At 35.7% G+C, this 16452-nt stretch overlaps 1 long non-coding RNA gene across 1 annotated transcript; it reads left to right on the top strand.

Moving 5' to 3' along the window:
• The first annotated feature begins 938 nt into the window (after positions 1-938).
• LOC140257078 (uncharacterized) lies at positions 939-11308 on the top strand. The gene is made up of 3 exons (XR_011904946.1): positions 939-1058; positions 3292-3536; positions 10998-11308. It is a non-coding gene; the product is annotated as an uncharacterized lncRNA (long non-coding RNA).
• Positions 11309-16452: the final 5144 nt, after the last annotated feature.

The raw sequence follows: 16452 nt of genomic DNA, 5'->3' as shown, positions 1-16452 counted from the left end.
CTCCTTCTACAGGATAAAATCAGTTTCAGGGAAAAAAAATCCAAACCAAAACCAGCCACCTATCATTCCACCTATCATTAAAGCTTTCTAATGTTCTTCTCTGTCAGAAACAATTTCAATTTTGTTCTGACTTTGGTAAATTTCACTTATGGAACTTAATGGGTTTGCTGGTTGGATGTTTCTCTGAACGTGGGGAGAAGAGCAGGAGGTGAAGCAGGACAGTGGGCTTGTCAGGCAGCTACTAAAGCAGCTCTTGCTTTTCCTTGTGCTGAAGGACACAAGGCAATCTTCTTTGAAAGTACAGGCCATCTTATACATGTTTTCTTAGTGCTTTCTCCTTGCTTATCTAGAAGATACTGATGGATGAATCTCAATATTTCCATGAATTTTCCCAACTTAAGAACTGTCTCCAAAACACCACAGAAACAAGCCAAAGGAGGAAAAGCAAAACTTGTTCTTGTCAGCTGTGCTCAGCATCTGCACAGCTTTCCCAAGCAGTGGGATGATGGGCTAACAGAAAGTTGCTAAGCAAATCTCCATGCTTTCCTTTGTTTTTCTTGCAGATGCATCACCAGGTAGCTTATATCCCAAGTATTCTGCAACCTTTGCATACCAACGTAATTTTCCACTTGCTGCCACACCTTCTATTCTATCTATTGAGAAGAGACTGACCAGCCCTCAGGCCCTCATTAATGACTGGGTGGGAGCAGGTCGTGCTGAAGGTAGTTTGAATGCACCAATGAAAAAAAATCACTTCCCCAGCCTGAACGGGATTGGCTGAAGACAGTGGGCAACACGAGACAATGAGAGGCTTTTAGTCTGCCTAGCAACCCAGAACGTTCTGGAAACTTTAGCAGTTGGTGGGCAGCAGCTGCTGGTGCTTGCAGTGTTTAGTCCCCAGCTCTTCCAGCCACGGTGTAATTGTGCTGTTTCATCTGCTTTCCTTTTTTTTCTTTCTTGTGAATCCTGTGTTTCTCCTCAGTAAATGTGTTGGTTTACTCCTTTGGGAATCCAGTGCTGCAAGAAGATGGATGCTGTGAAGCTTGCCTGAGGAAAAGGTGGGAATTGCTGTCCCAGCTGCTGTAGGTTACATGGTGGCGGTGGTGGTAAACTTTTCTAAAAACAATTGCACAGTGCTGGCAATCTTCAGCCCATGCTGTGCAAGCAGCTCACCTGCATTGAGAAGCTCTCTGTCCAGAAAATAGTTTTGTGTTTAGAATTCTGCCCACACCATGATTTCCATAGCTGATTCCACCCGGTGTGTAGCCTCTAGTCCTTTTTATATATATATATATTTATGAGGTCAAAGTTTTACCACTTTCAATGACTCATTTTCCATGCTGTGCTGTTGATTTAATTTAAAGCTGAGTAAACAGATGAAACCATAGATTGAGGGGTCACAGCAAAAAGGTAAATCAATAGCTTCCATATTCAAATGGGCTTTGATAACTCCCTGCAGCCTGTTTTCTAATTCCTTTTTGCTCCATCCTCTCATATAACTATAACAGGTTGTTTCTCATTTTGGTAATAATTCTCTAAACTTAAGGAGTGTTGGATTCGGCCAAAAAGCATCTTGCAGTGCAGATCATTCACTAATGGAGAAAAAGGATTCCTGTCTGTTCATAAATGTAGCCTATCAGCTTCATTGGGGATTTTAATTTAAATAATCACTGAGAGGTGGGACCAAGAGATTTGGATTTTTGCCTGCTAATGAAAATTTAAAGAGTAATTACACTATTAATACACGTTGAATCCTATTTTTCATTTTGAAACACTTTTGAATGCAGTGTAAAATACTAGTACTTTTGCTCAAGGGAGTAGGGAGGAATGTATTTTTGTTTCATATCCATGGCAACTCTTATTTTTATTACTCTTTTAAAAGAATTTGCTACTCTTAAACCTCATTTTAAAGAAGTTATTGAATCACAGACGCTTTGTTTTCTATTAAAATATATTTCCTGTTTATTAAAGTATTGAATAGCTCTTCCATTTTAAAAGAGTGTAAATGTAAAAATGATTGTAAAAAACAGAATGCTTTAAAGAAGATTTTTTTTTTCTTATTTTAGTTCAACAGCATTAAATATTTCAATACTGGATAACTCCCAGTATATTCATTTTTTTATGTTAAGGAGCTGAGGGCCTCCCCCTTTAAGAGACTTAGAGTTTTGGGTTCATCTCTGACTTCTGATAAAATTCTTGCCTTTTTCCCTGGATATATGTGTCCCATATATTAATTACTCTATCTATACTTGCTTCATATTTAATGGGTGATATTTATATAGTTGCTCAGACATACCATTTATTGTAGGGAAGGAAAGGAATGCTTCAATACAGCTTTTCATGTTTGTTTGTTTTGATTTAATAAATTATTCTGTATTAGAAAAAATGTAGATCAGAATCTGTGTTTTGGAAAAGTACCAAAGCAAGGTTCCTTTTCTTGTAGGCTCAAGAACATGAAATTTTGAATTGATTTTAGTAATGCTTTTTGATTGAAATTAGTTTTTTGGAAAACTTATAAGGGGGCTTCATCAGTGTATGCACTTCTTCAGCATCTTCAAGTTAAGCTGCTCTAAGTTTGCAGGTTTTACTAGTAAGCTGTGCTTGGGTTCGCATCAGAATTTTAATTTTCATCAGCCTTGCCACATTTTCCATTAAAAGTGGATCTAAATAGTCTTTCACTATGGAAAAAAAAAAAAAAAAAAAAGCAAATGATGTTAACTTAAGACCTGTGTCATGGTAAATAACCATTTTGAAGAGTGGCCTTTCATATGCTATGCCCTTTCTGAAAGAAAGGAAAGGACCAAATAGATGAAGCAGAATGTGTACGTTAAGAAAAGGAAAAACAACAACGTTGAGATTTTGTTTAATAGCCTTCTGCCCTTCTTTCAGAAAGGGAGGAGCTGGGATGAGCTTCTAAATGTGAGTCTTAGGTGGCATTCTTTCATATGTTTGCTAGTGCTCACAACTTATATGCATTTGAAAATGAACCCAAGTGATGTGGTACAAAGCCTTACCACTTGACTAATCTAAATCTTCGAGCTGCATGAACATCTTGTATGACCTGAGGAATAGCTGGGGGAAAAAAAGCCTTTTCCTGAGGAGATTAGCAGCTTGTTCCTTGCTTTTCATTTGTGTGTTTCCATTTCTTTTGTGTCCTTCCCAACACAGTTCTTGTTAGATGTTGGGAGACAAAAGACCAATATTGCATTTTCAGAACTATATTAAAAGAAACAAGTATACTGAAAAAGTCAAAGTTTGTGAGAGGAAAATTTTTCTTTTGCCATGTGTTAGGCTGTATTCATTCTCCCGGGAAGATTGAAGGTTCTCTGAGCATGCATTCTGAAAGCAAGGAACCTTGGTGAGAAGTGTACCACTGGAACCTACCTGTGCAGGTGGGAAGAACCAGCCAGAAATTTGACAGTACAAGAGGGGCTTACCGTGCACCATTTAGTGGGCAGAGCTTGCTGCAGCTGAGGAAGTCATGGAATCAGCATCGTGAACCCAGGAAGTGGAGAACTGATGGAGGAATGCAAAAGGTAGGGAAATGCATCTTATTTCTGTCTTTTACACCATTGCTTTTAAAACTGTTTTAGTAGTTTTGTGTACTCCTTGGTCTTTGTGGAATTGATGGCAGGAGAAAGCTGACAGCTCAGATAGACTTGGAGTTTGGATATTTTGCATTCTTGTCAGCTAAGCTAATCAGTTATGAAGAAATAAACAACAACAACACAAAACTCTCTTTTGTTTATCTTCTGCTAAAAATAGTCATGTAAAAAGATAAAATTCATAGCAGCCTGAAATTGCTTTTTAACTTGATGTTGTGTTAAATTAAGATACTTGCTAAAAGACAAGACCTAAAAGAGGACGTTGTGTTCCCTGTCATTTTTTGAAAATAAATGCTTTGTTATTTTTAGGTGCTGCTATCTTAACTGGTTAAATAGATGTAATTCTACATTATAGTGATCAATATTTTTAAATACATTTTGTGGTAGATTAAGCCTGTGAAATCGATGTTGAATAGGTGTAAAGAAAAAAACTGTGAAAAGCGCATTAGCTGTTTATTTTCACCTGAGGGCATTTGGTAGGCTATATTACTTGTTTTCAGATCTGATTGGAAAATGTTTATTTTTCTTATGATACCACTGTTTTGATGATGAAAGCTCTTGGATGTTATGTTTGAGAAGTGTTTTCATTGTTTCTAGTTGGGTAGATGTGCTGATATGTTTAACTGATATGAAAGTCTAGTATTTGCTAAGAGATACAGCCCAGTTTGGCCTGGTGCAGCTTAAAAATGGCTTTGAGTCCATAAAATTACAAATTCCATGTTGTGTGATCACATTGTAGAGTTCAGATTCCTAGCACTGGAAAAAAAAATATTGTATGCAGGATTGGTATTTTGAATGGCATATGCTTGCTTTTATATTTTGTGCCTACCTTTGTCATTGAGAAAGTCAGCAGAGGAAGAGTACCTAACCAAGTGTTGAAGATGATTTATAAGAAGACATTGGTTACTATTGTGTTGTTATGGAAGTGTTCTAATCTGAGAAACACAGGTTTGATTTGCTTTCTGCAGTATGGCTGTTTTTCAGAATTCAAGTCAGAATTCAGTCAAGCAAGCTAATCTTTGTATATCAGCTGTGAATGAGGTTTCTTTTGATTTTGCTTAGTAACTCTGTGACTGACATTGTTTGGAAACATGGAGGACACTGATGAGGCAGTGTGTTATGACAAGATGATGCAATAAAAATTTCATCAAATTTAGAAAGGTGATGCAGTAAAAAGAGGATGTGAGCCAGTTTCCTATATAAATACATATATGCATATACATGAATTTTGGCTGAATATGACCCAGCAGTGTGCCTAGGTGGCCAAGAAGGTTAATAGCATCCTGGTTTGTATCAGGAATGGTGTGGTGAGCAGGACTAGGGAAGTAATCCTGCCCCTGTACTTGTCATTAGTGAGGCCATGCCTTGAGTACTGTGTTCAGTTTTGGGAACCTCAGTACAGAAAGGACATTGAGGTGCTGGAGCAGGCCCAAAGAAGGGCAGCAAGGCTTGTGAAAGGCTTGCAGAATATGTCCTATGAGGAGCAACTGAAGGAACTGGAACTGTTTAGGGAAAAGGAGGCTGAGGGGAGACCTTATTGCTTACAGCGAGAGCAGGGTTGGTCTTTTCTTACTGGTGACAGGTGGTAGGAAGAGAGGAAGTGACCATAAGTTGCGCCAGTGTAAGTTTAGGTTGAGTATCAGGATGAACTTCTTTACAGAAAGGGTTGTTGAGCACTGGAATAGGCTCACCTGGGAGGTGGTTGAGTCACCATCCCTGGATGTGTTTAAAAACTGTTTGGATGTTGTGCTCAGGGACAGGATTTATCAGTGGGTTGGTAGGGTGGGGTGGTTAGGTTGTGGTTGGACTCGATGGTCTTTAAGGTCTTTTCCAGTCTGAGCAATCTATGATGCTGATTTCAACACCAGGTCTAGGATGAGCAGGTGATATCTCTGTGTGTGAACTAGATTATTCTTCTGAGTTCATGTAATCTGCTGCAGTAATTTCTTGTTATCAGTAGGGGGAGTGCTTTTTTTTTTTTTTTTTTTTTTTTTTTTTTTTTTTTTTTTTTTTTTTTTTTTTCCCTCCTGTAAATAATAATAATAAAAAAAGCCAACCCTTGCAAATCAGAAAATAACCAAAAAGCCAATCAACTAATTCCGTGGTGCCTTAAATTTAAAGTGGGACTTGATTTCTATATAGTGTCTGTTGCTACATTGCCATCTGAAGAGGTTTCTTTTGCAATATGATACTTGAGCTGTTTAAAAAGCTCATTTAGTAGTGTGATATATCATGTACCGGTGTTGAATAGTAACTGTGATGAAATGAATGTGCTGTGAGGGGAAGAAAGTACTATCAAGAATTCAAAAGGGGAAAAAAAAACCTTCCAGAACTTCAGGTCATTGCTTTCCTGCTCTTTATTGACTGTATCTTCTACACATTGTGTATGGGAACCCTTCTTTTTGGTATTCAGAATAAAATCCATTGGTATATTGGAAGTGCAGAAATCTAGGGGATAATGAATTCCAAACATGCCTTTTATTTGTGTTTAAATTTTCAGTTCATGAGAGAAAGAAACTATTTAGGTGGATATATGTGTTCTCATTTATAAAATGGCATGGAAAATTGTGCTTTAAAGAATGCATTGCTTTCAAGCAATTCCCATAAAGTCAATCTACAGTATATTTCTCACAGCAGTGGAGATCTTGCTTACGGAACTGAGAAACACCTTTAAGCAACAGTTTCTTCCAGCTCAGGTTTTTTTGCCATTGATTTTTGTGGGTCAGATAAATTAGAAAGGAGTTTGATTCAATTAGGGAACAGCAATCACAACTGTAAAAGCTCGAGCAATTACATTAAAAAAATAAAAATAAAAAATTAAAAAAACACTTTACAGTATTTTTAGAAACTCTTGGCCCTGCTGGTACTGTGAAAGGATTCTGCAACTGATTTCTTCTTTTTCCTTACATGTCTGTTGTTCATGGAATATATAGAAACTTCTTTATTTAGTATAGCATGGGCAGTATTTCTTGCTACAACATGTACGAGTCCAGTTCCCATCTTCGGTCTGTCCTTGAAGCACAAATACTCAACTGGCTTCTAAACTTGCCATAACAGTTTTGAACATGTTACAAAGTGAAGTCCTTGGGACATAGAAGGCTTAATGCTAGGATACAGATGTTTGTGTAGAAAGTTACATAGTTCAACTTTGTTACAAATGTTACAGTGTGTATGCTTATGTTTCTATTCAGTTGGTATCCTGCTACAGAAGTATGAAAGTCTGCACCAATAGGAAAATCTTGCATTTAATTAAAGTTCTCCTGCTTTAAATTGGCTTTCCAACTAAGCCTGATCAGGCTGAAGTAGTTAGGGTGGTGGCAGGAATGTTTTTACAGTTGTTAGTTCTTTATTCCTGAGAACAGCACACGATTTGTGATTTACACAGATTTCAAATGAAGTTTTACAGCCAATCCAGTCATGTTAAGTTATGTTTACATATTACATAATCAGGAGCAGTGTGATCTATACCTTTGTTTTCTAATTGGTTTTGCAATGCATTGAAATTATTGGGATTTGGAGTCAATCTTAAATGTTCCTTGCAAATATCTGTATTTGGAAAGGAGGGAAGCTACTTGTTTTCAAGAACTAAAGTTTCTGAGGTGGAAAATATTTTCTTTAGGTCAATTGATTATTGACATCAAATATTTCCATTTCTCAGATGATGAGCTGAAACAAGTCCTGCTTGATGAGAACAAAGGCTGCTCTATTATAGTGAATGATTAGACTTCCAAACCTAATTATCCCCTTTGGGACTCAGCACAGACCTAATGCAGCTTGGATTATGGAGGCAGGTTCTTCCTTTCAACTTTGTTCAATAGATTTCTGACAAGCCTGTTCTTACAGATGATTGCGCTTCAGCATAATGATTATAGAAATCTCTGTAAAGGAATAACTGGATTTTATTTTTTTGGTAGGTGGAATGGAACAGCTATTCTGTTTAACTTTGTGAATTCTTTTTTCCCACATTATTGTTATTCACATTTTTTTTTTTTTTTCAAGCACATCCACCCTTGCGTTCAATATATGAGAAGTGATTGATGCATTGAGTGTCTACCATATGTATAACATTTTCATTTGCAAAACAAAATTGTCATCTAAAAGTGCATTCATGTGATCAATTGAAGTGGTCTTCTGCAGTCTAATTGCCACGTCTAATTACAGCTTGATGTGCTGATGAATGGCATAGGAGTTAAGGTAAATGGGAGAGTCACTTAGAGTTGCATTTTTGCGTAGACAGACTGTGTGACATTCAGAAAAGAGCATGGCTACTCAGTGTCTCCTTAAGGCTACTAGTGAAGAAATAATAGGTTGCAGGTAGGCCCTGGACCTTCAGTGATGAAGTCAGTTGATCAGCTTCAGGTATTTCCAGTAACAGATTAGTACTGTTGATCCTAAAGCGTTAAAACACTTTTCATTTTCAGAGGATGATAATAAAAAGATAATTTTTTTTGAAGTTAAAATTCTAAGTTTCACGGTGTTATCAGTGTAAACATTAGTGCTTTTTGCAGACCATTCTTAACACAAAATACTTTTTTTTTTTTTTAAATAACCTTATGTCATGTTGCAAAGTACATCTACCCATCTCTTTCAGTTCTTTAATCAGCACTTCCATTACTGTGTTTTTGTAATGTATTTATACTTGCGAACAATGGATAGGGATAACAGGAAAATTCTTCCACACTTGTTAACAACAGGAATTCAGTTTGCATTTAATGGTTTATATTTTGTTGGACCAAAGTTAGTATAATTTGTTTTTTATTACTAAGGCAGCGGTCTTTTTCTTGAAGTGCAAAAAATCAATTATTATTTATTAAGGCGCTGACAATTTAAATGATTATAATCATGTTAATAGTAAAAAATTATTTATTATAAGATGATAATTAAAATATTGACTGCCTTTCTTTGCAGATTTCCTTAATCTGCTTCTTTAGGAATTTTTAAACAAGCACTAGAATTTAAATAAACCTGCTCATTTTTCAAAACAGTGTATGAGACAACCCCAGCTATGGCAAGTGTCCTGGGAGATTAGAAAATGTAAATTGAGTACTTGCTGGTAGAAAATCAAAGGAGAAGGTGGTAGTTTTGATAACATCATAATTACCATTTTGGATATAGAGTTCAAATTTTACTTTAAGGTGTTTTAAAGATGAGGATCATCCTATCCTTTTGTGCTATTTTGTGCAGTAGAACACTGACTGACAACATGGAAAACTAGTATTTTTCATGTATTTGAAGCCAAATTATAACATCAGTTCTTTGTGTTTATCCAAACAATCCATACCTCCAGTACTGGCAGAGTTTGTCTGGGTGTCTCATAGCAACAGTCCTTTAAGAATTTCCAGTCATCCTCAGTGATTTGGATCCTGCTTGTTACTGAGAACAGGAAGGGGAAAAAAACAACAGAATACCTTAAAACTTCCATAGTATTTATTAGATAGGGCAGAGAAAGAGGCTGAATTCTAAATACATTTGTAGTCTGGCTTTTTTTTTTTTTTTTTTTTTTTTTTTCTTATACTGTTTCAACTATTTCTTGAGGCTCAAAGAACATGGAAAAGAATGGAGAGGGAAGGGGGGGAATGCCTTGACATCTAAAATGTTTCTAGCTCTGTTTTAAATATGGGTACACCCACTCCTACATTTCAAAAGCAGCATGCAGAATTTTTCCCTTATGCTTCCACAAAGTTAATGGGAGTCCAACTGCTAAATTGCCATGCCAGTGTTTTGTAGTATGTTTGATTTTTTCAGTATTTGTTTGGAGGTTTGTGTTCTGTCAACTCTCTGTGACTTGCATATCATATAACCTTTTCATTTAAAAAAAAAAAAAAAAAAAAAAAAAAAAAGTAGAATACAGATTAAAACTTTATCAAGTTATGGCCATATTTAGAGTTCTTTGTTAGGCTCACTTACTGACATATAAGCATTTGGTTTGGTGATTAGTTAATCTCTGAGATTTTAAGCCTCATTAGCTTAACATTTACACAAAGTGCTACTGTACTGAAAAAAAGGAAATTGAATAGGGACCTCTCCAGATGAGCAGTGAGAAAAACACTTGTTTCAAATGTTTCGTGTATGAAGAGGATATTGTAAAGTACTGCCCAAATATATTCAGTGCAGAGCATTCTCTCCAGGTACCTTAGTACTCTGTGTTATAGAGCATACTTATTACAGTAGTGTCTAATTAGAGCCTGGGAATAAAGATTTGACATTATTTTGACATTATTTTTTTCATTAAAAGAAGTGCTGAAAATTTCTTATATATGACGATGCTTTCTTGGGAATAAAAACAAAGTATACCTGTTTATATCCATAGCTCAGATACTAGTATTAAAAAAAAAAAAAAAAAAAAAAAAAAAAAAAGGAATGTTTGGTAAAATGCATAGCAAGTTAATGTTCCCTCTGCTATGACTGCTGAATGAGTGTACAGTATGCACACATCAGGTATCTTATTTTATATGAGTATTTCACTTTTGATAGTGGAAAGACAGCCAAACTATTACAAATTTCTAAAATACTGCATAGGAAATTCCCCCATCTTTGTACTGGATAAAGAAGGGAACAATGTGATATCCCTTATATTTCCTGTTAGTGATCTGATGAGTGAGTTTCAAGTGAGTTCTTTCAGTGAATGAATTTAAAAATAATTTTTCAAGACCTACATAGGTTTATAAGATGGAGCTTTGCTATTGGCATGATGGTCTTAAGGAAGTAGACAAGACCAGGGCTTATAATAACTTAAAGGAGCAAATGTTAGGGTTGGAAAACTTTAGATGAGTTTTAAAGCACATAAGCTTTTCCTGTAGGCTGAAATATAAATAGCAGATCTCAAAGCTTAATGCAAGTGCAGAGTTATTGCTCAATTTGCCTTGGTTTTATAGGAAAAAAAAAAAAAAAATCATATCCAGGGTGAAGTTAAATAAGATCTGTGTTCTGTGGTGGACTTGAGACTCAGGTATTTGACTCTATGTCCCCTGCCTCTGTTGTGTAATATTTGGCTTCAGATGCATGTCATTAGTTTTAGTGGTAGCCAAACTTCCAACATACTTGGGAAGAACTGGATTTTCTGTCTATAAGGTAAAGACGTGGAGACTGTAGGCAAAGTATCCAGCAGTGTGGGCTTTTGATGGCCCTGTTTGTTTCTGTTGAGATTTTATGTATTGTTTTTTCACTTGAGAATTTGATGGAATTCTCAAAAATCCTTATTGTGGAAGCTGATGCCTTGTTTCTAAGACTGTACTAATTTTGGTTGATAGCTATTCCCATGTAGGATATAGTTTCACTCTTGAACTTTATGAAGTTCCATATAATAAAGCTCCAGACTTCCCAGACTGTTTTTATTGAAAATGTACTACTAGAAGTTCTTCTAGGCTCACAGAATTTTTTTTTGTTTCACAGTTGGATTATTTGAGCATCAGTTAAATACTCAGATAAGCTGATATGAGTGGAGATGAATTTACTGGGACTTTTGAAATGGTTAGATAAATGCACACACAGACCCCAGTTTCAGCAGCAAGCATGAAGAAGAAAGACTGTTATTGAAGAATGGGTTTGGGTTGGCAAGGCAGAATTCCATGATGTAAGAAAACCATGCTGGCTATTCCCAAATGATTTCCTGCCTATCTCTTCTGATTTTTGTCTGGGTAATGAGGTAGATCTGCTGATGAATGTTCACAGGAGATCTTAGAATTTCAGTGGAAAATCGTGTATACAAGATGAGCTATGTCTATGCCACTGATATTTTTATCATGCATTCTCAGTATTTTGCACTGACATATTTTTCTTGTTCACCTAAATATGATTATTCACAAGATATATTATCCCTAATAATCTTGACAGTACTGGTGAAAATAGCATTACTTTCAGTTGTAACTCTGAATTCTCCTTATCTGGTATTCTCATATTGACATCCATTATTGTTTACTGTTCTGAAAATGTATTTTCCTTTGCTAGATGGTTTAAAACAAGCAGGTAATGTTCTCTTGAGTTGAATGGATGGTGAAGGAAGAAGAAAGTATTTCCATAATGGTTCAACAAGAACACTTAATAAATAATTTATAATCATCAAGTGCCAGCCTTATCTGAAACTTGACAGGTCTTTCTTTTATGATTCAGTAGTTTTTGTGATGACCTGCTGTACATGTTGGCTGTCTCTTAATGTAATAAATGCATTCTGGTGTCATCCAGCCACAGTTCCTTTATAAAACATCAGAGGTAGCAGTTTTATGTTGCTACTCATATCCATGAACTGTGTGTTAGAAAATGAATTTCTCTCAAGAAAATACTAATGAGCATTCGAATACTTTCTCATACAGTATTTGAATTTACAGTCATCTTGCTTTATATAAGAAAGTGGTTTTCTTTATTGATTGACATGATCATGCAGTCAGGCAGACACCATAGCAGGTAGAGTTACTTTTTTGCATTGATATCTATCAAAAGTTAACAGAGAAATTGTCCTTTCTGCTAGCGAGAGTTAATATGCAGGAAGATAATGGGTTATAGAAATGTTGCAAACCTTAATAGTGTGAGATCAATATTATTGCTAAAATGCTACTACATACATTATTAAGACCTTCAGAATTGAATTGCTTGAAGCACAGTTGGACTGTTAGGAGATCCAGTATTTATCTTTAAAATAAAACACTAATGAATCTGAATTTGGGGAAATAATGCTTGCATTTATTTTCTAGTTTAGGAATATGAAAAAATACTTCAGGAGTGTAGCAATGAACACAACATTGTTAGACAGATCTATCAGTTGCTTTGATACTAGATAATGTTTGAGATTTAGAGAGAGCTAAATAAGCTGATAGCGAAGCTAGACAGTGTTGCAAGGATTACATGTATGCTTGTGTATGTATTTGTCTGATGGGAAGAGAACGAGCAAAATAATCCTGTTTTTTTCTATTAACAGTATGTTCATAACTCTGATACCGTCGTTCTGTGTCACTACTGAAGTGTCTTGAAACACTGCTGGATGTTTAAAACTTCAGAAGTGTTACTAGTCTTGTTATTTGAATATTCATGTACCTATGTGATTATGCAAGTTAAATGCAATGTGTTGTACAGCAGAGGTACTGTAGCTTGCTGTGTCAGTTGGAAAAAACCTCATCTTAGGCAAATGAGTGATATGCTTGCACACATACAATGCAACTATGAATATATCTCTCCATACTAATAGTACTTCTTCCATATATCTCATAACAAACAGAAGAAGTTACAATAACAATATGAGGGAAAAGGGGGGCAGGAAGGAAGAAAAATAAAGAACGATGAGACTCAGGGCACATTGCACAAAATATGACTTTTAAGTTACTTTTTATGTAATAGAAATGTTTATGTGCATAAAATCAATTATAATTTACCAGTTTAAAGCATGATGTTTATGTGGCTACTCTGCTTCTTATGTTATCTTGGAATAGAAAGATTGGTTTCTGAGAAATATATTTTTCAGTAACTGTTTCACAGGTTATTTTTATTTTAATTTTCTTGCAAAGTTCCAGTGTAACAAAACAGCACTGTATGTAATGAGATTTGCATACTTCTCAGTTTATATTTATTTATTTATTTATTTATTGGAAGCTAGCTGCATTTATTTATTTATTTATTAACTTATTTCCTGTTTTACATCTGTTCTTTAAACACACAGAAGAATAATAAACTTATCTGGTGACATTTCATGATGGCTATTCACTTTAAAATGCCTTCTCTTGATTTAAAAACAATAAAAAGGAGATTGAAAAGGGCCTATGAAATTGATTTCCCATGTGAAATTGCTATAAATTAAGAGAGCAGCAAATAGGAAAAACACCTTTTTTTATGGGTAAAAATAATGCAAGGCCTGCTATGGAAGTAATGCCTCCAATTTAACTGCATCATCCCAACATCAGAGGCAGATGTTGGTAATATGGCAGTAGTGGATGAATTTTTCCACCAGTTTTTCACTACATTTTGTTGCTGTGCAACAGAAGGCTGCAGAGGGCAGTCTGACAAAATGGCATCTGTCAGGGAAGTGTATATAAAGCAAAACTGTGCCATCGAATTCCTCTGCATGGTAAAAAGATGATACCCACTGACATTCATTGACACATGCTGAACCTTTGCAGAGAGCAAACAGTAGATGTGAGCACAGCAAGGAGTGGGTGCTGCGTTTCAGCAGTGGTGGTGGTAGGTGCCTCTGCTGGCAGATTTTTGACTATGACATGCAGGCTCTTGTTCTTTGCTGGTAAAAATGCAGAGCTTATGGTGGTGGTGTTGAAAAATAGTTTTGCTCTATGAAACAGTGGTATTGTGATCTTTGTTCCTGTTGTTCTTCTTTGTGGAAACAAATAAGAGATATTACTTTTGGAGAAGTCTTCATATATTATAATTTCAGAAAGTTGTTTAGGTTTCCTTGAATTTCTAACCCTGCTACGAAGGTAAATAATATCCTATTACAGATCTGTTTAAATTGCAGATTTCTGAATTCAGAAAATTACTACCGTTGCCATGTTTTTGTATAGCTACAACTCTGTTTTTGGAAGTAATTTTCTGTGAGTGAGCTGTAAAGGCGTATTTGTGAAGTGGGAAGTGTGTGTATAGAATGCCTATTCTTTGATAGAGGTTGTTTTTCAGTCTTCTGGGGTCACTGTCTGATGATAGCCTTACACTCACTTTTTCAATATGCCTAAAGATATTTTATATACACTTGAAACTTTCAGAACACGGGGGTTTAAATCTGGGAAATAGATGTGTCCAAGAATTTCTTCTATTACAAAAGAAAAGGTACCTCATGGTTCATCTGTCTCTGCTGATCCTTTTCCAGTTTTACTTTATGGAATCTTATTTCCTTGTGTTGTTTTGGAAACTTCTCACTTAATCTGAGTCAATCATACACAAATGACATTTAAAAAAAAAAAAAAAAAAAAAAAAAAAAAGAGGGGTGGGGATGGGTTACTAAAAAGCCTCAATTTATTTTTGCTGGTGTTTCAGCATTAATTTTGTCAGCTGTCTAAGGGTTATATTTACACTTTTGAGCACTGTATTTGCCTGTCCTAAACACAAGTGGTTAGGGTACCGAAAAGGATTTTGTCTTTAATTTCAAGATGATAGTTGCAAACACATTCTATTACCTAGCAATAAATCCAGTGTTGCACATCTCAATTGCCTTATTCAACAGAAGGTTACTGTGATGCTAAAGAAGAGACCTCATGAAGTCTACAGCTCTGATGTCCACTTAAAGTGAACAGTGTTGCTATTTTCCTGCTGGATCAAGACTGAAGGCAAACTGCACAGTCTTTTTGCAGAAATATTTGGGTAATCTCCATTTGTAGTCCAATGTTGCATGAAGTTAATGTAGCTTTGACATCTTAAGTGGCCTTCAGTAGTATGCAATGTCAGAAGTTATTCATTTAATTTAATACTCCTTTGTTAGCATTGCTTATTAGCTTTGTCCTAAGTGTTTCACTGCTCTAAAACAGTAAAATGACTGTGCTAACTTAAAATTAATGGAAAAACAAATGAATCTTTTTATATAAACAGGAGATGAAAAACAATTGATTTCACCTTCATAGAATGAGTTATAAATTTTGTAGTAGCTGAGAGAGAACACTTATTCTTCTGCTGCTATCTTAGAAAGGTGCTTGGGATGTGATTCTTTGAAAAATTGCCTGTTAACAGAACAGCACATCGGATTTTGTCTTAGAATTTTAAGTGAAGCACTCAAGAAAATATGACACTGATTCTGAAATTGTGTTTAACATTCTCATCAGAATTTAAATTAGAATTGTCTTGATTTAAATCAGAATAAGTAGACATGCATTTTGTGTGTAGTAGGGGGCCTGACCTGCTGGAAAGGAGCTCTCTGCAGAGAAGGACCTTGTTATCCTGTTGGTCTGCAGGAGACCATGAGCCAGCTGTTTGCCCTTGTGGGCAGGACGGCCAGTTATGATATCACAGGGTACGTTAAAAAGAACATGGCCAGCAGGTTAAGGGAGGTTGTCCTCCCTCTCTACTTTGTCCCGGTGAGGGCATCTGGAGTTCTAGGTTTTCTGGTTCAAGAATGATAAAGAAGTACTGGGTAGAGTCCAATGGAGGACTACAAAGATGATCAGGGACCTGGAGCATCTCTCGTATGAGGTAATGCTGAGAGACTCAGGACTGTTTAGTATGGGGAAGAGAAGACTGAGGGATGTCATCAATTCTTATAAACATCTAACCCCTATGATTCTGTGAATGTTAAGATTCTGTGATATTTGGGGTTTACTGGGGACAGTATGATTTATTGTTTCATTTTGGTACCCACTTGAAAAATCAAATGCTATAGAAATAGTAAGGTGAGAGAAATGCAGTAGAGTAAATGTAAAGCATCTAATTTGTATGTATTGCTAGAATTCATGTAGTGACTTCATCTAGTGGAATTTCATGTGAGAAGTGCAGGAAAAGATTCTCCGCTGCAATAGGAACTTTGAAACTTTTTTCCAACATCCATTATTGGATATTTTGTATTAAAGCATTCATATGCATACAGCTTTAATGTATGAAATTCACATTATATTTCTGATTAAGTTTTAATGACATTAAGGTTCTGATATGTAGGCTTTTATATGTAGGTTTGCCTTTAATTTCAGTGCAAGTGAGAAGTATTTAGATCAATGGGACACAATGTAAAAAGACAGTACAACATATAGCATGGTGACAGAGAAATGCTACCAGAACTAGATTCACTGGAATTTATGTATCAGGTCCTGCTCCCAATACATGACTGAGATCTTAGGAGTCCTGATGTAGAGAGATATAGTTTTTTAGGCATATCTGTATGAGAAGAATTCTATCAAGGAGGTAATAAGTTAGCCTCAACCTACATCCTACA

This window comes from Excalfactoria chinensis, chromosome 11 (genome assembly GCF_039878825.1).
Source record: "Excalfactoria chinensis isolate bCotChi1 chromosome 11, bCotChi1.hap2, whole genome shotgun sequence".
NCBI lineage: Eukaryota > Metazoa > Chordata > Aves > Galliformes > Phasianidae > Excalfactoria > Excalfactoria chinensis.
This window is presented reverse-complemented; position numbering and strand designations above follow the sequence as displayed.